The sequence below is a fragment of the Streptopelia decaocto genome, assembly GCF_964273445.1.
Source record: "Streptopelia decaocto genome assembly, chromosome: 3".
Lineage (NCBI taxonomy): Eukaryota > Metazoa > Chordata > Aves > Columbiformes > Columbidae > Streptopelia > Streptopelia decaocto.
In genome coordinates this window covers 59,370,397-59,392,601 of record NC_138656.1, presented here as the reverse complement: position 1 = coordinate 59,392,601, position 22,205 = coordinate 59,370,397, and the positions used below count along the sequence as shown (strand labels likewise).

The 22,205-nt window shown below is 38.0% G+C and overlaps 1 long non-coding RNA gene across 1 annotated transcript; it reads left to right on the top strand.

Moving 5' to 3' along the window:
• Positions 1-1,325: 1,325 nt before the first annotated feature.
• On the top strand, positions 1,326-20,949 carry LOC309437924. Its single transcript, XR_014183682.1, has 3 exons — positions 1,326-1,347; positions 15,292-15,325; positions 20,856-20,949. It is a non-coding gene; the product is annotated as an uncharacterized lncRNA (long non-coding RNA).
• The last annotated feature ends 1,256 nt before the right edge of the window (positions 20,950-22,205 follow it).

Sequence of the window (22,205 nt, the reverse complement as noted above, 5' to 3'; positions counted from 1 at the left end):
AGACAGCCCACTTTAATCACAGTGCACAGCTGAAATTGGAGACCACTTGTGTTGCCGTACTTTGAAAAAACTCGGAAGGAACCTTTACAATTCCTAATGAAAGGCTGCAGAGAGAAGCTGAAATTAAGTCAGTAGAGTTCACAACTTGTCTTGGCCCAGAGCCTAGTTCAGTTTATAATACAAGATCTATGCTGGAATCCCAGCATCAGGTGGGTTTGGGCTGTCCTCCCTGTGCTCTCTTAGAGCTATTGAGTGCTTTTGGTTATTTTCTTTGCTCTGTAAAAGTCCAGTGCAGTAGTAAACTCACTTCTTTCTCTGTTATTTGAGGAAGAAAGATGTTGTCAATGCCTTTTGCCTTGAAAGGGATGACGAGCTTGATCTACAAGCTGGGCTGGCGTGGGGGAGGAAGGAGAGCAGAGCTCCCTTCCCCCAGCTGCTGTTTGTCTGACGCAGAGCTTGTACTTCAGTTGTTATCAGCTGCTTTGGTAAGATCACAATGTGCTGGGATTGCTCAGAAGGTTAAAATATGTTGACTGAATTTTCTTCAGCTACCAACGCAATAGGCTAGCTAATAGCATCACTGGCTGTCAAAAGCAGCCAGCCCCTGCATTTCTCATGGTAATGAAAGACACTGGAGTTTTTCAAGGTGTATATACATCATGATACCTCTGCTCTGTATGTCATGTCAAGGATAGGAACAATAGGCATGCTAGCCAATAGATCCGTCAGGGCTTGCAAACAAACACGTGAAATTGCCTCTTTCTGTGAATGACTTGGTTTGTATTGATTTGTGATGATGTATAGAGGGAGATGACTTTTAATTTTGGAGCTTTTTCTCCTAGTCTTTCTCCTGTGAATCTCAGCTTCTGTAACAGATACCCTGCTGTTTGCTTTGGTAACCTCCTGACTGTCTTCAAATCCCATTTCAAGAGCCATCTTTTCTCCCTGGCCTCTGACTCCCATAAGTCTGCCTAATAAGCAATCAAATGGTATTCCCTAATCCTTCCAGTTTCCCATGATAAGTTATTCTCTGTAAACCCCTGTTTTCTTTTGTCTCAGCATCCAGTATCTGTGGATGCAAGTTATCTAAAAATGAAACTTACACAGCCATCAATGCCTCTCCCTGAAAAGTTCAGCTGTACAGCATTCATACATGGTATAGGAGACCTTAGCTGAGATCCTTTTTGCCAAAGGTGATTTGAAATGGTATCTCATCTGCCAGGAAAGTGCCTTGACATGCATGCTAGACTGGGATGTGTTTTCTTCTATAGTCCTGTTTACATTGCTGTACAGTTTTTGAGAGACATTTGTTAAGCTGAGACTACATCGAGAAACACCAGCATTCAGGTAAGAAAGCTCTCAGAATTTAAAGGACCAAATACTTAAGCCAGCTTAATTTGTTTTTAAAGCCACTCCTATAAATCTTCCTTCAGTACCAGTGTGGATTTAGCTCTTTTTTTCCTTCATGTTTATTGCATGTGCCTGTAAATTAAGTGCTTCAGAAATGTCGGAACAGTTGACTTAGACATTCCATTTTCTTTTTCTTTGGTTGAAAATATTGGGCAAACTATAACCTTTGCTTTCAAGTAATTTTGGCTTTCCTGGAACAACTTATTAAGAATACATTCCTAGTTTTACCAAGAAACTGTTGTCACAAACTAGGAAAAAAAAGAGAACAACAGTATCTACAACAGCAAAATCCTGCCAGTGATCTATGATGAAATTTAACCTCATCTCAGCAGAATGATCTTGTTGTTTAGAAGAAATCTACCCTGGCTTTACCACACAAATGCTTTCAATAGATCAGTTAGAAATGTTGGTTCAAATCCTCTGGTGTTGGGCTCTGCCCTCATTTGTATGGCAGCCAGGACTTACTCTCTTTCACTGGTGCTGTATGCATATATCACAATATTAAACTGCTTTGAGCCAAAATCCTTCATTATTTTTTTTATTTAAGCTGCCTAGGAGTTAGGGAATAGGTGCATTCATATGGTACCACATAGGTCTATGAGGTGATCCTGGAGCTAACACAGAGCTACAGAGGTTTTGCCTTGTGCTCAAAGCGTGGGCAAGCAGGAAAACACAGTGAGGACTTCACAGTGAGGAAGAACTGAATCATAGAGTGTCGTGTGAGATTCTAAGGGAGGAAAGAGAAATTGTATCTGTGGTTTTTTAGAGATTCAATTAGATACTCTTTTTGGGAGAGTAAGATTTCTAGGCCTCTTATAAATAGAAGGCCGCATCTCAGCTTGATTACTTCAAAACAGCTTCCTGCAACCTCCCACTAGGAAGATGAGCAATTAGTATAATCACGGCAATAAGTCAAAGATACTTAATGCTGAAACTTGCGTAACAACTTTTCTTTCCCTGGTTCTCTGCTGGGCTATAGGCAAAGAACAGTTTAATGCAAGTTCTGATAGCTGAAAATGCACTGTCCAACAAGTCTTTGCTTGCTGCAGTCAATTTGATGCCGTAAAATGGTCCAACAAAGTTGAAAGGTACTGTGGCAGGGTGGAAGCCTTTTAATATGAAGTACAGTGATACAGATGGAAGGCTTGTGAACAAAATGGAAAGCAAAGATCCTCACTGTGAGTCAATCTGCTAGTAATAAAGGTGCCTCTGGAGAAGATTCCACCTCATTTTCTGTCATGAATATTCCAACAACCCCAAGGTCAGGAAATAGAAACAAGTTTTTTAAAAACATGAAAAAAAGGAATGAACTAGCCCCCTCTTTTGGCTATTAGGGAAACAGTAGTAAGAATTGCTATTGGCTAAATTGCAGGCCCTGAAAGTACTCCTTCTCTCACCTAGGAGTCTGTTATGCTGTCAGATAGCATTTATGCATGTACCCCCTGGATCTCCATTGTGACTAGGTATTACTTTAAACATAGATCTTTCAGTCACATCAAGATCTTGGGTCTTAGGATCTGGGCTTCTTTTCCACAAACACACTTCAAATCTACTAGTTCTGCAGCTAATAACATTTGCTAGCAGAGGAATCTCAGATGTTTGTGCAAGATCCTCCCAGCACAGAATTTACAGGAGTAAATTAACCGTGGCCAGAATCTCCTGGAGACTGTTGTGGGTCTGGAAGGACATTCCATCACTGCATGGGAAGACATAATATAATATTTTTTTAAAGGTTTTGAAGAGAAATAGTTGTTCTTGAAAACCAGAGAATCTTTAACATTAAGCCCATCACTTCCTGCTTCTGCAAAATGGCATGGCTTGATGACAAAATTTAGCCACGACAGAAGCTATTAATTCATCGCTGTGATTTCTAGAGAGGTACCTGCAATTTTTATAAATAATAAAACAGTAGGATAGGGCTAGTATTTTGCCTCTGTAGTAGAACTTGTTTGAAAACACGGAATTTTTTTTTTGGAAAGTAACTTCAAATTGAATCCTTCTAAATTAAAAACAAACAAACAAACAAACAAAACCCTGAAACAAAACTGTTCAAAAATTTTCTTATTCAGAAAGAAAAAAGAACCCCTGAATTAGCCAGAACATTAAATTATCTTTAAATATGTGTGTTTGTGTATGTAATTTGAAAATCTCAACAGCCAGGTGATGTAAAATGTTAGTAGAAACTGAACTGAATACCTGAGTTATATGGAAAACATAGATGCATACAATAATGTTTTTGCTTTCAATTTCTCATAATATTGTCATTCAAAAAGCCATTTCTACAAATATGCATAGATCTCTATTCACTTAGCTACTGCTTAAACACTTGGATAAAGTAGATGTTTCCAGGAAGGTTGAAAATTTTTGCTTATTTGAATTTTGACTTTTGTCACCGAAGTTATCAGTGATAATTTTATGGCCCATATCCTCATCTGGTTGTGTTACATGAAGAAGTTATCACTTCCAGCCATTTCCTCTTCCAAAAGAGACTGAAGAACCAGCACTTTTACTGTCTAAAGTAACCTGTCATTTTGTATGAAGCAGAAAGAAGCGTGAACTCCAGCAGCGGACTAGGGGTGGTTAACTTGGGAAGCGAGGTGGTGTCAGTAGTGCTGTTAACTTAACTCAGCCTTTCTGATTTCAGCCCTATAGTTGTAAGTCAACAGGAATTGTGTCTTGGTGAGAGCACTGTGTTTAACTACTGACTCTAGATTTAAGTGAGCAGAGCCACACAAATGTGTGTCAAGATAGAGAACCTGATGTAGGAATGAGAAATATGGGTAAAAATGAAAGTCTGTTGCAGATGTCAATGTGGTCTTTGTTTTGAAGAGTTCAAGAACTGAATATGAAATGTAAAAGCACCCATCCAAAGTTTAAATGATCACATAGTTTGGAGGGGCTTTTTTTGGTAGTATTTTTGTATATCACAGTATGCATATTTTCAGGACATGGTGTATCTAATCCTTCACGCAAAAACTTGGGGATTAAAAACTATACCAGGAATCAGTGACCTTTACAAACCCCATCACTGGGATGCAGATCCTTCCAGACAAAAAGCGGGAAGAAACAAATAGTGTGCACACTTGAGCTTGATGGAGAATACCTGATAAGCACAATGCAATGACTTACTGTTTCAGCCAGGAGTCTGGAATTAACTCTAAGCTACCTGAGAAATGTAGAGTTTGTTTAGTGATTGCAAGCAATAAGGACCCTAAGTTTTAAATCTTGCCTGTAGGAGGATACTTTTGTGTTCCCTAACATTGTTTGGCTTTACATGTTTTGGGCAGCTTCCCAGGAATTGTCCTGAAAAGAGATGCCACAGCTGCTTTGTGTTCCTAACTTCCTATCCAGGCAAGTGATATACCAAGGAAAGTAAATAATGTTAGTTTAATTGACTTACTGCCCTACAACATTTACTGATACACTCTTGCCTTCACCTTCTCCCTTTCCCTCTCCCCTCAGTTTTCTCAAGCTATTCTCTTGACCCAGCCCTGCAAATATTTTTATTTCTAGGGGATATCCAGAACCTGTTATCACCTGGCCCAAAGAAACCCTAACTCTGTGGCTTTGGAAAAGCGGAGATTCTTCAAGGCAGTCTGGCTGCACTGTCATGAGCTTGGGAACTATGATCACACTGATTCACCAGAGAGCCCAGAAAACACTGAACTAGGTCACCTGCTGTGGGGTTACAGCATCAGCTCTGGTGCCTACCACCAGGTGATACCCAGCTGTGGTCATGCTGACAGCTGGGGATAGGTGATCTGAGAAAGGCCAAAGGTGTCTACTTTTTTTAGTGTTGCACAGGCTGCTCTGTGTGTCAGGGATTAAGAATGCTTTTATAGGTCTGTCTAATCCATACTTGTCCATAATACTGCCTTGTGATCTGTGTGTAGGCTTGACGGTGAAGCAGACGTTCACCGATGAGGGTGAGGTCTCTGATGAGAGTGCTGCCAGCTTTGTGAACCTGCAGATATCATACTGCTGGTAACTGCAAACTCCCTCCCTTACTACTCCCAGCATGTGTGACTATGTGTTGTAAGGTCTAAAACATTTTTAAGGATACCAAGATCCTTTCATATTTTTTACCAGCTCTTGCAAACATCTGGGTGAAGCATCCCCACAGACCTTTGAAGCCTGACAGCTCTGTGTAGGATTACCAGGGTCCCCCTGTGGACGACACTGTATCTGTGACATCCCTGCTTGGCTCATTTGCTGACAGTGGCCTGGTGGGCAAGATCAGCAGCATCTTGCTAGTGCCGCAGGAGTATTTGGGGTGACTGGAGGAAATACTGAGCCACTAGAACAATGGTAGGTTTCCTTGGCACTTTGTCCTGTATTTAGACCAACCAATGTGTTAAGAAACATCATCCTGCATCATTTTCCAAAGGAAGGTTCATCTGATGAAACTAATTAAATGCACAATACTTTTCTGAGTTAGACAGCTGTTCCTTTTTAACTTATGAAGAAATTAATGCAGTGATTGTTTGTGCAGCTCAAATACTTGTCCTTTTTTTTAACCTACTTGACAACTTGATAGTGTTATTTAAGGAGCCTTCCTACCTAGCTTTATTTGGGCCATAAGGGTGTCAATTCATTAGGGAACTCAAGCATATCCAGATACACTTCATGGCACAGTAGATGAAGCCAAATATCTGCTTTATAATGTGGCTTTGATAAGGGATAAATAAAGTTCCTGGTTGAAGAGAAGGCCAAACTGGAGACAAGAAGGAGGCAGAATGATATTTTCAGTCCTACTGAGGAGGTTCATTTCTCTCTACCAGAAGTCTCTATAGAAGAGGACATGCGGTTCAACAGTTGGTACACAGTGAAATGGCTATTGACCATATTAGTTGAGAGAACCCTGACAGCAGCCTCCTTACTACAGAAGGATTCCTTCCAGAAGTCAGTTCAGAGGCACAATATGGATGTGGTTCTAATGTCTTAATATCTTTAACAGCTCCTAGGACTGTGTATCAAAATAAAAGAGTGGAGTTCATAATTTTTTCTCCCTTGGTAAGTTGCAATTTCTTCAATATATTTGTCTCCATTCTGCATGTGCTGGCCCCAGTACAGCTTGCTGTTCTTGCTGCTGACACTAATCCAGCATGAGCTGGATAGTGTATTATCAGAGGCTTTTCTTCAGGTCTGCAGTTAGGTGGCCCCTTATAGATGTCAAGAACATTTGTTCCTTCTGCCTTCATGGCTAGAATAGAATTTCAGAATAGCAATCTTCCACAGAAAAAGCCCAGCATCTTCTCCTGTACAACAGTGTTACTTGTGGATTATATATTACAGACAGGGCATAGGACACCTGCAATCAGTTTTGCACACTCAGCATTCAATAGAGAGAGGCAGTGCCTCCTGTATGGTTCTTGGAAGGTCTTCTGAAAAAGGGCAAAAGAGTTACAGAGACCCTCAGCTTCATTGGGGCATTTTCATATAAGCTACTGCTGGTAGGGATGTAGAAGGCTAGTGTTTTTGTTCCACAGCCCCATAAGTTCTCTAATTTGTTAAATGTCCTGTCATGACCCTTGCAGATGCCTAAGTTAGTTTTTGTCAGAAAAATATCTTTATTCCAGGCTGCATAATTAGTTGAATTCAGTGGAAGAGTCAGGGGAGTAAAGTTCTTGTACTTGCACTTTTAAACTAATGCATCATAATTTAGCAGTACATTAGTGAGCCTGTGAGGATGTGTCATTTTATCCATGCTACCTTATTCTTTGTTGGATTTACCTTTTGTTGTAGTTTGTTTCAGGGCATGCTCCAGAAGAATCAGAAACAGGCCCAGAAAAACACATGCTCCCATCTGAATGGGAGTGGGTGAGGGACTTGGTGAGCTTTCATTCTCCCCAGTCAAGAATGTGCGGGTGTGCCATATCCCACTCCCTGCCTGCCTTGCAGTCTTGCACAGGAAGGCCAGCCCTACCACATACATATCCAAGCCTTGCTGTCATCTATCACCTGAAAAAGCACAGGGCACCATGCAGTATGAAGGGAAGGACTCAGCTGAATTCAGGACTAACCTGAATCCACAGCTGTAAATCTAAATGTTTGGCTTTGCCAGCTGTTATTCAGGTGGGTAATTTTTTTCATATGAGGAATCTCACCAACTTTAGTAAACCAGAATAATAGAAAGAAGGGATAGAGAAAAAGATGCGCAGGGTAGCAAAGGAGAGATGTTTGTTATTACATAAGAATGACTTGAGGTCTTCAGTTTTCAAAAGCCTTTCAAGGTATAGGCCTTGAGTGGAAGTGGAGGGATTCTGAGCCAGAGTTAATACACAGTTGTAGTGCCCATAGGTAAGAGTCAAATGGTAGGTGACAGACAAAAGGGTTCTGCATTCCTCCTTTTATAAAGTGAAGAGGAATCCATTTCTGGAGTGCAGGTACTTGCTTGAATTAATTGCCACAGGAAGATCCACAGTAAGGCAGAATGTAAATTTGATGCTGTAAATTAGGCCATGAAAAGACATGACTAAGGACAGATTATTTTTGCATCAAGGTCAAGTGGCATTTAAACAGCCATTTTGCAGATGCAGTGGAAAATTACAAAAGCAGAAATTTTGTTGGCCACTTCATCCTTTTCAGCTCTATAGAAAAACTGGAAAAAGGTGAAAAAAATTGGTCCCTGCTTGTGACTGTTACCCTGTCAGTGTTTTGGGCTTATGTTACAGGTCTGCCATTTTCTCTGTAGTTATTTTAAAACCTGAGTTTTGTGGGAGGTGCGACACGGAGATTTGTCCACTCTGAAAGTTCAAACTTTTTTATTTCATGATGCGTGAGTGGCAATGGCAACATCAACTCTCAGTCTCTTCCCTAGGCACTGAAGTATTTCTCAATACTGACCTGAGAGACTCTCTCACAGAAAGATATGTTCAGGCTCCCCGCTCTCCCAGTCCTTGACCTTTCAGCTGAGACTGCCAACAAATGATTGCTGAACACTTGCCAGACAGCAGTAACTTTCAGTCCCCAGTTTATAATAATGCAAAATCGGTATTCTGCTGTCAACCCCTGGTTTATAATAATGCAAAATTGGTGTTCTGTTGCTGGGAATGTCTTATTCATTATGGACCACGTCCAAATCACTTGAATGTGAAGCTGTGGTGATGCACATCAGCTAATCTGCCAGAAATTGCCTCATAAAGGTGCAATTTGCCATACCGGCAACATGTAATTTATGAAGTCTCCTTTTCAGACTGAAATGCAGGTTGGCTTATTCTAAGGAGGCTAAGAAAGATAGATTCTCAACCGACAGTAAAATTCAAAGGGAAATAGGCACCTAATTCTATAAGGCACCACTGAAAAATTCCATCTGTTAATGCTTAAACCAATATTTCTTCATAAATGTAAAACAAATTCAAACCGCTAGTTTTCTCTTTTCTTTGTCACATTTTTTTCCCCTCTCATAGTCCATTTACTTACTGTCTGGAAAGATATGGGGTTGATATCCAGGATCAGGACTGGCCTTATCCACACATGCAGTAGAGATTCTGTTCTTACTCGCATCAGAGTCCTTTTAGCATACCTTCAATTAACCTCAGTTAAGTATTGGGTATGCAATAATGTGTAGGCAGCAGAAGAGCTCCTCTAGTTGTTTAGCACTCTAGCATCTGATGAGGATAAATAGAGGGTATGACCTGACCCTCCAGGGCACTGGCCTAAATCTAGTAACATACAAACTGGAATTTTTCTCTTTGCAGCTGACACTGATTTGATGAGGAAAACGCCTGAATAGTTAACTAAATAGTTCAACCACTGATAGGATTTTCCCAACATTATTTAACATGGAATTGTGGTTATGCACATGCACACATTCGCATACACACTGTATTATATTTTGTTTGAAGCTTGTAAAGGCTTTTGTGGAAAAAAGCAATATCAAACTTCGATATAAATATGTATAACAGAGAAACATACAGTGGGCTTGATTACATTTATCCCTGCAGTAAATCAATTGACTTCAGTGACCCAGGAAAGTTTAGCCACTTATGAATTATAGACATACCTGTTAGTCTATATCTACTCATAAACATTTGCTTAAAATCATTTAACATATGATTTTGCTTCATAATTCATAGAAGTGGATTCATACAGAAGTTTCTGGTTATGAAAGGTATCCAAAAGCAGTAATGTTTTTATGTCTATAGATTTCCCAGGCATGTGTAATGTGACTGCTGCTCTGTGAGTTGCACTCTTCCTTTACAATGGGAAAATAGTTTTGGTGTTCCCTCATAACCATACGGGGAACATTTTACAACATGCAATACACAGGGCACATCTCTCTGTGGAAACAGAACCACATACCTTAGTTCATGACCCAGTATATGGCTAATGGGTCCAACACTGAATGAAATTCTATACACTTAGGCTGTATCCTTCCTGCTTTGGAAAAAATAGTCCACTGGCATGAGTGCAAATAGAATTTGGGTACTCTAGCAAAAAACGAATTAGGCCACAAGATTCTTCACCTTGTCTGGTCCTTTGCTAGCTCTGTCTCAATGTTGTTAAACTGGTTTAAATACAACTTAAGGAAAAGTTTATGGTAGTCCCTTTAAAGAGTACAAGACCCGTATTAGGCAAACCCAGGAAAATACACATAATAATATCAATAACAAAAGTGTTTGTACAGTGCAAAGCTTTACGTCAGGCTGTATTGGTTTTCAAACATTAGCATTTCCAGCAGGCTAGACTCCCTGCTGATTGTAGTGTAATGAAGTTTACATAAAGCAGAAAGTTAAATTTATTTCCATACCAAAAGACACTGGGTTGAGAAAAATGTAAAGTCACTAAAATAATAATGAAACAGAATGGGTGGAAGAAGAGCCCCCTGCAGCAGGCCATGTTAATTACCCTTGCAGCTGGGAGATCGATTTGCATATATATTCTTTGAAGCCTGTCAGGTATGAATTGAACCACTGAACTGTTATATTTGATAATCTAGCTCTCCAAAGCATTTTTGCTAAAGATGTTATGTTTCATAGAACTAGTTATTTTTCTGCCTCAAAGTAAAGAGCTGTGCTTAATTTGTTCCTGTATAAACAATTCTGTGTTTGTGACTTCCTGGAGCACCAGGTTAGCAACATAATCTCATCAAAAGCATTGGTACTGCTGATTAAACACAAAAGAGATATAGTGAAATAACCTTGACAACCAGTGAAAGCAAGGAAATTAAAACTTAAAGCTAGTGGTGACAGGCATGACTCAGGGGATAGTTAATGAGATATGGAGCTTTTTAGCTCCAGGACACATATTCCATTATGTCTGATACTAGTGGTGACAAAATTGTTGCCATCTGATGGCTGCTTCACGGCATGAATGAACCTAGTGTGTGGTCCCAGGAATTTTGCAAGTCCATTTGTTTTGCAACATCCGTTACAGTAGCATCTCGATGCCAGTGCTGCAAAATTGTTCGCAGTGAATGGTAGCAGTTTACCACCTGTTGACAGCAGTTTCAAGGGAGCATCTGAAATTTATAGAGCTGTTGGAAAACCTCTTTCTTGGTCTAGGTAGTCTAAAGTTGGTTGACTGAGACCAGTAGAGCCCAGGGCTTCTGTGGAACAAAACTGGTGCAAAGTGAGAAACTGCACGAAAATGAATTTTATGTAGGAAAAGGATATAAGCTTAAACTTCCTTGTTCTCATTTAACAAAACTATGGGAACTATGTACAACAGATTTCATACAACTCACCTGATTTTGCTTTTTCTGAAGTCTTAAAAAAAAAAAAGGAACAAAAAATCCTCAAAATGAAACAAACCCCCCCAAACAAACAAATAAAAACAAAAAACAAAAAACAAAAACAACAAAAAAACAAACAGAAGAAGAAACCTTGTTTGAGCTTCAGAAAAGTATATGATCCTTAACACATTGTTTTGAACACAGATGAAGCCTGCCTGTCTCTTCAGATATTTCCCCATATTGGACTTAGGGTAATATTTTTTCGATAATAGTTGCAGATAATATTGGTGACAGACAAATACTCCATTAATAGTGATCAAGAGACCTAAGAACATCTAAAAAGATTAAAAAGCCTCTGTACCTACCAGACCGTTGCCAGATCTCGTGCAGGGGACTTGGACTGATGCTTTCCATGCTTTCACTGTGGGGCTTTTAACAATGCTACTTACTTTTCTGAGGTTACTGCTTTGTGTGGTTGCCTTATTTTCTTACTATTTTGAGGAAAAAGTTTTATTCAGAGTCCTGTCTTCGCTGACATAAGAGATCATCCCAGGCAATTATTGCTTTTCCATTTCTGAATGGGAAGAGGTGGACTGGTCAAGGATGGTCAGAGCAGAGCATGGAGTATGGTAAATGGAGAGAGCAGTTAATTAGGGTATCCAGTTTGCTTTGAATTGATAGTCCTGAATCTCCATCACTCATTTGACACACTTTTCTGGAAGAATACTTTGGAAGGTCCAAGAGAAATACTTTACACTTTTGCAAAATTTAAACACACTTTTACAAGTTCTTAGTGAACCATAGATCTGTTGATTAACAGATCTGATTCATGCATCTGGTTCTTACTAGCATTTAGAGAAGCTCAGTTACATTTCCTCCCTTCGCTAACAGTGTGAGCATCCTGTAAAATATGACACTTGGGGCCTCCTGATTGATCTAGGATTGAAGAGAGGTTGATATTCAGATCTCATAGAAAACTAGATGGAGTTGCATGCCCATGGTAGAAACTTAAAAAATCTGACCCAAAGTAAACTGTGAATTGGAATAATTTTATGTGCCAGGGAGGACTGGCAGGATAGCAAGTAAAAAAAAGACATTTTTTTTTCGAGACTGAGAAGCTTTTCTTATTATTTATACCTTTCTATATCAGTATTACTGTATTTCCTCACTCGTATGCAACCTTTCAAAATAAAAGAGCTGGCTGATATAATTTTAATACTCTTTAATATAACAAATCTCTTGCATGAAAATGTTTATTTAATGATCATATATTAAAGATAAGTGTATTCCTTTCTTTTCCTGGCAAATAAAACTCTCTATATCTAAAATGAACTGCAGGTAGTTATAATGCAAACCGTGCCTAGAAAAATAAACTCCTTCTGCATTATCTTAAGCTCTTTAAGATTTAATAAAGTCTTAAATTTGTTGATCAAATGTGCAAAGGGTGTAGCGCAAGCAAAGCATTCAATTCATAAGAGGGAGAAAGTTTTTTACAGCAGAAATTTTACCTTACAATGGAAGTGTAGGTAACAATAAGCACCAAACTTACTTTAAGTATTTTTGAAGAATGTCAAGTGAATGCAACAGTCCATATAGAACATTTACGATGTAGATCTTTTTCTTCCCCTCCATTGCCCTTTATTTTACCAAGAATAACAATATGAAAGCAGGATTAATATAGATGAAGCAGGACATACATCTCAAAAGTATTTGCTGGTGCTGTATTAAACAGGTTTTTGAAATTTCCATTGTTTACTTCTGTTTTTAGAGATACTCTTTGTTGCATTCTTGGGCTGATTCCAACTGGAGTTTTCTACCCAGAAACATTCCTGTCCTCTTAGGGTCAGTCTTGACCGTCTGTATACAGCAGGGGCTGTTACTTTGTCCTACAATGTCTTGAAGGTTTACTCACCTGTTGACTTTTTTTTTTTTTTTGTATGCCATTAATACCACATTTCACAGCAACATTGCTCATACGTTTTATCACTGAATTTCAACTGTTACCAAATATTTGTAACTGGATTGATTTTTTGTAAAGAGCCATCAGGCAGGACACAGTGTAAATCATGCTAAATTAGTGATTGGACTAATAGAGTAGTGAATATCATAGGTGGAATGAGCTGCAGAAAACAAATGTTACTGTATATAAACTAAGAACAGTAGAAACCATGAAGTTTTGTCTTCAGAATGGTTTCTTAGCTGAAAAGGCTCCTTCCATTTAGCTTTCTTGCATGCTGACGATTAACTAAAGGACATGAATCCCAAGGGGATATACGAAATACAGCACATGTCAAATTCTGAGGTGAAGAGTTCAAGGAGAGTGTCAAGTTTTTGTGATATCACCATGAAATCCGGAAAAAGATGAAATAAAACAATCAGCTCAAAGGTTTATTTGTTTGTTTCATGTTACAATGACAAGGCACAGAGAGAATATTAAGAAGCTGCATTTACTAAGCATTTGCAAATAACCTTTACCAAGGGGAATTCAGAAGAAGAGAGGTCATCTGAAAACAAGACAACCTTGATAGCAAATCATGAGGCTTTGTTTGTTGAGTTCCTTCTTTCCCTGATGGTGACTACTTGTACTGTTGTTTATCCTTCAGGCCATAGCTGCTTTATCAAGGGCACTTTCAGACTGAATTATGGGTGGGATCATGCAGTAATAATAACACTGATGATGATAATGGTGAATATCATCTCTCCATTCTCTGCCTGCCCTCTTTATTCAGAGCAAATACCATTATCTTTCAGGCCCACATAATTTAATCCTACCTTTTAACTTTAAAAAGGTATTAATATATAAATTAATTTCACACTGTCACTGAAAATGTTGAAGATGACCATCTGACACCCTTTTCTGTATTACTAGTTGCTGATCTGTAACAGGTGGCTGTGGTGGTGAAAAATACTGGCCTTGTTGTCAACTGGTGCTATAAACATAAAAGGACTTAGGCTTATAGCCACATTGTTAGAGTTGTACAGGACATATGTTACTTATAACACACTGGGGTCCAAATCTGATGATGTGCTTTTCCCATTCTTAAGAGAAATATTAATGTTGTGCAAACTTTTCAGTTCTGTGGTTAACCTGTGCATTTTCTATAGCAGCATTCTATTTTTTTAAGGTTGGTGAAAGAAGCAGAGTAGAAGAGAAACAAATTTTAAAGTCTCTAACCTTCTGCATCTCCATCTCATAGAATCATAGAATGCTTTGGATTGGAAAGAGCCTTAAAAATATCCTGGTTCCAGCCTCCCTGCCATGGGCAGAGACACCTTCTGCTCGACCAGGTTGCTCGAAGCCCCATCCAGCCTGACCTTGAACACTTCCAGGGATGGAGCACCCACAACTTCTCTGGGAACCTGTTCCAGTGCCTCACCATCTTCCTTATATCTAACCTAAATCTGCCTTCTTTCAGTTTAAAGCCATTACCTCTTGTCCTGTCTCTTCCAATTTAAGAAAAAAGGAACATAAAATGGAGTTGGTAGGGGACAGGATCACAACAAGTAAAAGCAAACAGCACTAAGGAATTCCTTTCCAAAAGGTGCTGGAAACAGAGAAATTTTACATGTGTCATAGGATAGACTGGACAAGTAAGTGAGAGAGAGATGTATTGAGTGTCATTAAATGGAACAATCACATCAGAATCAGGAAATCCCCTGAGCTGGATTTTATTTTACTGTTTTTATTTCCCATTCTCCATGTGTGACTTCTTTCCTCCTCATTCACAAAAAGTAAAACAAAGCTGATTTCACCTTGGTAGTGAAAACATATTGTACCACGGTTCTCCCATTCAAGTGGAGCTCATCTTGGATTACCATACCCCCACCATTTGTGGTTTACAGGATAAGTGATATAATTCACTCCACGTGCAACCACATTTTTCATTGTTACAAATCATGTGCAGTATATTGACAAATTACTCAGCTTATCATTCTCGTAGTCTGAGAAATCAAATGGTGAGAGTTGGGAGTTGAGGTCAAGGATGGCAGAAAGACATGGACAAGAGCTGAGACCCATCTCTTCATGAGTTCTTCTACACTTGTTCCTCAGCTTTGTATGTTATTTCAACTTTGTTTGTCAGGGAAACTTCTCAATACATTTTATGGACTCAATTTGTAGATCAGGGGGGAAACTTCCACTACTTCCAAAAGTTAAAGAGCTTAACCGACCTACTAATTAACTTCAGGCTGTCATTTTGTCTCAGATATGGAGAGCAGAAAGACTGAGAAGGCACTGAGGTAAGCTTTTTTTTTTTTTTTTTTTTTTTAAATAGGCTACTGTGGGAAAATGACATGCAGAATAATAGTCTCAGAAAATTCCAGGGATGACTATTGTATATGCTTAAACTATATCTATATGACTTTGGATAAATGCAATGGTATTCATACCTGGCTAAAAAACACATCTACCCTCTATTGGGATGTGACCTGTATATTCAAAGTCTGTTAGAGGCAAAGATCTCAATTCATATCTAACTCTTCAGAAAGAACTGACACTGCAGTTTTCTCAATTCTTTAAAGAGTCTAGGTGTACTACAAAGAACATGACATTGTCTTTGAAAAGAGTTCAAAGGTGAATGTATTTATGTGTTTCCTAAAGATGAAATGTGAAGGTTTTATGTAAAAACCTCACATGGAAATGTATGTGCACCAATGTGAAAACTAATGAGGAATTAACAGTATATTTAATACCTTCAAACTTTCTGTCAGTATTCCAGGCACTATTTAGAATGTTTTATGACTTTTTTAGTATAGAGTCTGCACTTTGGTGTGTGAAATGTAGTTAGTACCTAATTTCAGGTTTTAAGTTGCTGCACAGAGTTTCATTATGTTTAATGTTTCAGAAAAGGCAAGAGTGCTCTCCACTGCAGCAAAGAGTTAACCTGAACTTTGAGAAGGGAGTTAAATAGGGCTATACAAAATATTATCTCAGTATTCCATCTCAGCCTGTTATTTGTGCAGATGGGAATTAATGGACTGTAATAAAATTAGTGTGATTTCTGTCTTTTCAGTTAAGGAGTGATGATGGTCAATGTTTCTTTTAGTGTGGTATTGTTAAGTAGTACCAGTGTATTAATAAAAAAAATCTCTACATATCTTTTAAGAAATACTAGGAAGGGTGGAATTTTTCACCCTTTGAGAAGCAAATCTGCCCTTGGTCTTCCTCAGACATAATCTGAATATGTTAGAACTGCTTAAATCAGAAAGATCAATGGCTTGAAATGTCGAGGCTCCTAGAAGTGATACCATACATCAAGTCAGAAAAATCTAATTATTATTTCCTTATAAGCATTTTCTAGTGCATACTGCTCTGCTTGAAGTTATATAAAAATATTTTGCAGAATGAAAGATTTCTAACTGCCACTAGTCATCTGTTTTCTTGCTATGACATAATTCTGAGGGTTGATCTCACTCTCACTGGGTGTCATGAGGCCATAGATGTTTTTTCCAGGGTATATGTCCCATGTTTGAATGTTTTACTAGTAGTTATTTTTAAAAAATTAACTGAGTTGACAGTTAATAGGACTGATGTGGCTTCATAATAATGTGGCCATTCTTGGAGAGGAATCTTTTATTCCCTGAACAAAATAACTCAGACCTGCAGATCTTTGAGCCAAACTTATAAAAGATTGTTATGATCAGAGTGCAGCTGTGGGAGTTAGGGCTCCCAAATTCTATTTTAAACACCCTTTGAGGTAAAAAAAATCTGACTCGTTCCCCACTCCCCAAACACTTTTGTATCTCCAAAATATAGTATGAAGTAGAGAACAAGAAATATATAAACGTTATACTATTCCCTGTACAGGATTAGATATCATTCAGAGTTGTTGCAGCTTTGTGTTTGTAAATGTTTTAAAACTGAAAAGCATTGTGTAAGAGCTAAATCTTCTTTCTATAGCTTAAGTAGATTTAGTGCAATAACATAGATTTTCTCTTATCACCTTAATTACCAAAAGCAATTGATAATCTCTCTCCCCTTTGGGTAGTGAGTCCTTTTGATTTATACTTCTGTATATCCATTATTTTCCTAAAAGTTAGCCTGCATAAAGTATAGAAATTGAAAAATCTATGCTTCATAGGAATAGCATGCATGTAGCAGCACAAAAACTTTGATGTCTTTGTGATTATTGTTCACCTTTTTGGGAAGCTTACTTTTCAAAAATAAGGACTTAATTTTTATAAAGCCCTTAAGAAGGAAATGAAGCTGCTGTAGTCTTGTTTGAAGTGGTATGGTGTTATTCTATTACACCTTTGTCCTTTGATTCTCTTGGATAAACATTCAGGTAGGTTGATTTTGCATGTTTTGCAGTGTGTGATCTCAGCCTGTGACCTGTGCTTTTCTAAGGCTGTCAAAGTATTTAAATACTTGTAAGGTATGCAGATTGTGAAAACTGTACCTAACAGCAAGCTATGGACATACCCTAGAACATTACACTTGTGTTCAGGACTTATATATATATATATACATATATATATATATATATATATATATAAATATATATATAATATATTATATACTTATATATTAGAGCTATGTTCACAATATCTACAACTTACTCTATATGTAATATTAAGGACAAAAACTTTTCATACCTGAGTGTGACCAAGATGGATAATCCATGAAGTGAGGATTGTCAATGACTTTACCTTTACTGCTTCATAGCAAGGACATAGAAGGGACATGCAGGGTTGATGAAGACACAGTGGAGAAACTCAGTGAAGTCTTTGCATTGGCATTTAATGCTGTGACTCCCATAATGGTTGCATCTCTGTAGCAGATTGTCTAGATGATATGGATCAACTTGAAGTAAATACACAGAAAGTCTTAGACCAGCCAGGCAGGTTAGGAAGTTCACAGGGACCATATGGCATAAAACCAAGAGCTCTGAATATGACATTTCCAAACTTCTGGCTAAGGGATGTAAAATGTCATTACAAATGGACACAGAACTAGAGGACTAGGACAGCTGTTGCATTTGCCATCTGTCAGAAGTGCTTTAGAGATGATCTTGGGGATGGCAGAAAGCATCTGAGATGAGAAGACAACAGGGCATCACTCTAAAAATTGTTGTGCTCATATCTTGAGCACCATGTTAAGTTTGGTCTCCATATCCCAGGAACAGTCTAGCAGAAGTGGAAGAAATATGGAGAAAAACAAGTAAAATGTTCAAGATAATGGAGCAGCCACCTTGTGCAGAGAGACTAAAAGGCTGGGACATTTCAGTTTGGAAAAGGCTGAGGGAGGATATGACTAAGGTTCATTACATCATGTAGGCAATAGATAATCTGAATACACTATGGTTGCTCAAAAAACTCCACAATATTAGACCCGTGGGAACTTGAAACCTGCAGAGGTTTTGTTTAAAGCTGGTGAATGTACTTAACATAGGGAACTTCTTGAAACTAGGGTCACCGGGAAGGGTGGAGGAAACCACTACTGACAGGTTCAGAAAGGGATTAAATGAAGTAGTGGATAACACTCTCACAGAGGTGCCCTTTAGTTGTTTTAACAATGGGAGGCATGTACCCCCTGACAATATTAAAAAAAAAAATCTGGACACTTAAGACATGTATGGGCTGCAGAAAGTGGCAAAGCTTAGGTTCTCTCCTTGTGCATCTGTTACAGAGGCAGCATACTGGTCTGGATGAGTACTGACCTGTTGCTGAAAGGTGTTTCTTACATATCCTTTCTTTTTTTTTTTTTTTTTTGTTCCAAAGAGTTCTGTATGTGGTTTCTTTCAGTGAATGCCCAATCTCCTCTTTAAACAAGACTGACATTTTCATGGCCTCACAGATGAAGACTGCATATACCTCTGCAGCACGCAGGTTGTCTCAGCTGCTGTGGAAAGTTTGCTATTAGATAATCATTTCTATGCAGGGATCAAAATAGTGTATAGGTTCTGCTTAATCTGGTAAATCAACAAGTAAATGATAAGTCCTGAAAAGGTTAGGCAATGTTAAGAATTGAGTACACACAAGTGGAAAAAATAGTCATCTCTTGGCTGAAAGAAGAAAGAAGCTTATTTTGCCATTTGGTTCCCCCAGACAGTGAAATAAATAACAAATATGGACTAACATCACAATCACGTATAGCAAATTAAGGAGAAAGTAACAAGTCAATAGGTTTCTGAGTGTACAAGATTAAATATCATAGGCAAATAGAAGTGGAATTAATGGAGTTTGATATCACATTTTATGTCATATACCTAACTGGCAAATTACATTGCCATGGGCCTCTGAAAGAAACAGCCACCTGATTATGTGCCTTGGCACTGAGTTACATACTTCAAAATACACTAGTACTTCTTTCCAGGGTAGGAAACACATATATAATTGAGTTAGAGAGCAAATAGCATGGCATAGGAAACTATAACACTTTATTTCAAAGAGATTATGGGGAGAAATAATGACTCCAACAGAAGGAGTATGTTTGAATTCCTTCTACCTGTTAAGCATAGTAATCTCTCTTTCATTTTGGACAATTTCAAAGGGTGAAGCACCCTGTGAAGACTTTAGATATCCAGGTACAGGAAGCCTGTGCTGTAAGGGGAAAAGATTTAAATCTTTAAGGTGGATGCTGCTGTGGGTATTTCAACTAAACATTGCAACAAATTATAAAGTGAATCTCTATTGATTTTGAGCCATTCAAGAATTACATAGCACTACTGGTTTCCAAGAAGTCTTGGTTAGAGGAATCCAAGTAAGAGTTTTCCATTCAGAAATAGTATTACAGGTAATTTACATTATTTATGTATGGATATGTGATCAGGTTGCTTAATTAGAGACTGTTGCATTATTCCAATAATACCTTTAGTAAATAACTTTGATAATGATAACTTCTAAATTACTCAGTGGGTATGGTTACGCTCAGCTGGGTAATCTGTTAAAGGGATTTTGCATTAAGATTTAAAAATTGTCAAATATCCTGATTTGCAGTGCAGTTGTGCAGAAAAAAGGCTAAATATAATTTTCTCTTTCCCTAGAAAATAATGTTTATTCAGGACACATAATACAATGAAATCAATGGATCTTACATATCTTCTTAAAGACAAGCAAGTGCTTCTGTGCTGTTTGGAACAGAAGTAAAATTAGGAACATGTTAAATTGCTGTCCTGCATTCTCCTGAGGGAACACTGTAAAACATTCCTAGAAAACAAATTAATAGTTTTATAAAACTTATTATATATTTATTTAGTTTTGATAGAAAATAATACTTTATATAAATCACACAGCAATAATCAGGCTTATAGAGACAAAGCACTCACTGTATTAATAATATGCTGGTAAATTTACTTTGCTATCTCACATTCTTGAATAATCAGTAGGTAGTAATATCAGACTTCAATATAACTAAATGGATGGCTAAATTTAAATCAGGTAGCTGATTTTTCAATTGACATTCACTGAAGCACAGATCTCTCTCTCTCATCAATATGGTTTGAATAGTTACACAGCAAATCTCAGAAGTCATTTCAGACCCAGCATTGAGTGCAGAAAACATTTTGCAAATCATTTTGAATGTTAAACAAATTAGAGAAAATTTTCCTTTGGATTAGAGAATAAATTTGTCGAATAAATTATATTTTCTGAATTATTTCCTCTTTTCTCATGAGCAGACTAGATTAAATTGATAACCCAGTATAAAACAGACAGTGGGATATCTATTATCTCTTCATCCTTTTATCCTCTTGCAATTCTCTTGGGCAACTGTACATGTATATTCTGCGTGAAATGTTATTAACTGACATTAAGTCTCTTATCCCCTTAGGCTGTGGCTTTTTTCCTGCTACTGTACTGACCATTAAGCAGCTCTTGTGGATGTGATCTGGAAATTGTTGTTTTCTTACCTTCTAGAGCACATGTAAGAAACTTCTCATTAGGTTTTGATATTGTATGAATTCCTAAAGCTCATATAAGTGACAGTATCAATTATGTTTTAGTATGTGTACCAGTGTGTACCAATGTCTTTTAAAATATCATTGGTCATATCTCAGGTATCTGATCAGTCTTTCACTCTTCTTTCTTTTGCAACTACGTATGACTAAGGACAGAGTAAGGACTCCCTATCCTGGGTCTTGGAGGAAGCCACATGGAATCTTATTCCTCTGGCTGACCTGTGTTGGTGGAAGGCAATATTTAGTGACTCACTCTTTGAGTGACAAAATTAAGAGCACACTTAATGTTCAGGCACGCTTCTGAAGCATGCCAGCTCATTGGTTATTTGAGTTAGTGCATCACACTTTTTGCTGAAAGACAACATGAGAGGTAGCATGGTGAGAAAAAAATTCAGCCTATTGCACAGATATCTCAGCTGCATTCTCTACCAATGATTCTGAAAATATTTTGCCCCTTTGTACCCTTCTCCCGTATAGCAGAACCAGCAGAGCAGCATGTACAGTGTATCTCCTATTAATTTTCCTGTTTGGCTTAAATGTCTCCAGCCAGAAGGTTCTGCACAGGTTTAATATTAATTTGTACTAAAATATTGCTTTTTTTAAGCTTAAAGGCTCAGAACTTCAGCTCCTCATGGGAAAAGCAAAAGATTGTGCCAGTACAAGAATCTCATTTTACTCTGCACCTGAACTGTCTCTCTATTTTTATATTTTATGGTCCTGCAGTTCTTTCTACAGTCACACTGACTGCATTAAATTATGTAAAAGCACAGTCTTGTGACATCTCTGAACCAACCTGCAAGAAAATACGAAATATCTTTTGCTCTCCCCCTGACTAAAATTTAAATCCAAAAATTATATGCATATAACATCATCAGTCTAAGTTTAATGAATAGAATCAAGGAAGGGCAAGGACAAAGGCATCAGTTTTATCCTTTACTAGTGCTGAAGAATTAGCACTAGAATTAGTATGAATTTGCATTACTAAATGGTCTTTGAATGACATGATAACTGGGTGCAACTCAAGTTTGTTAATATTTCTAAACAAGAGCGGAAGATGAACTGTCTTTCTCAGGCTTAGGGCTGAAGGAAGGAGCACCGAGTTCCCAGTCACAGACTTGCAGGGTGACCTTGACAAGACACAGAACATATCGGTGCCTCAGTGTGAGATGGGGATATTAAAACAATTCCTAGCTCACAGGGTTATTGGTAAGGTTCAATTAATC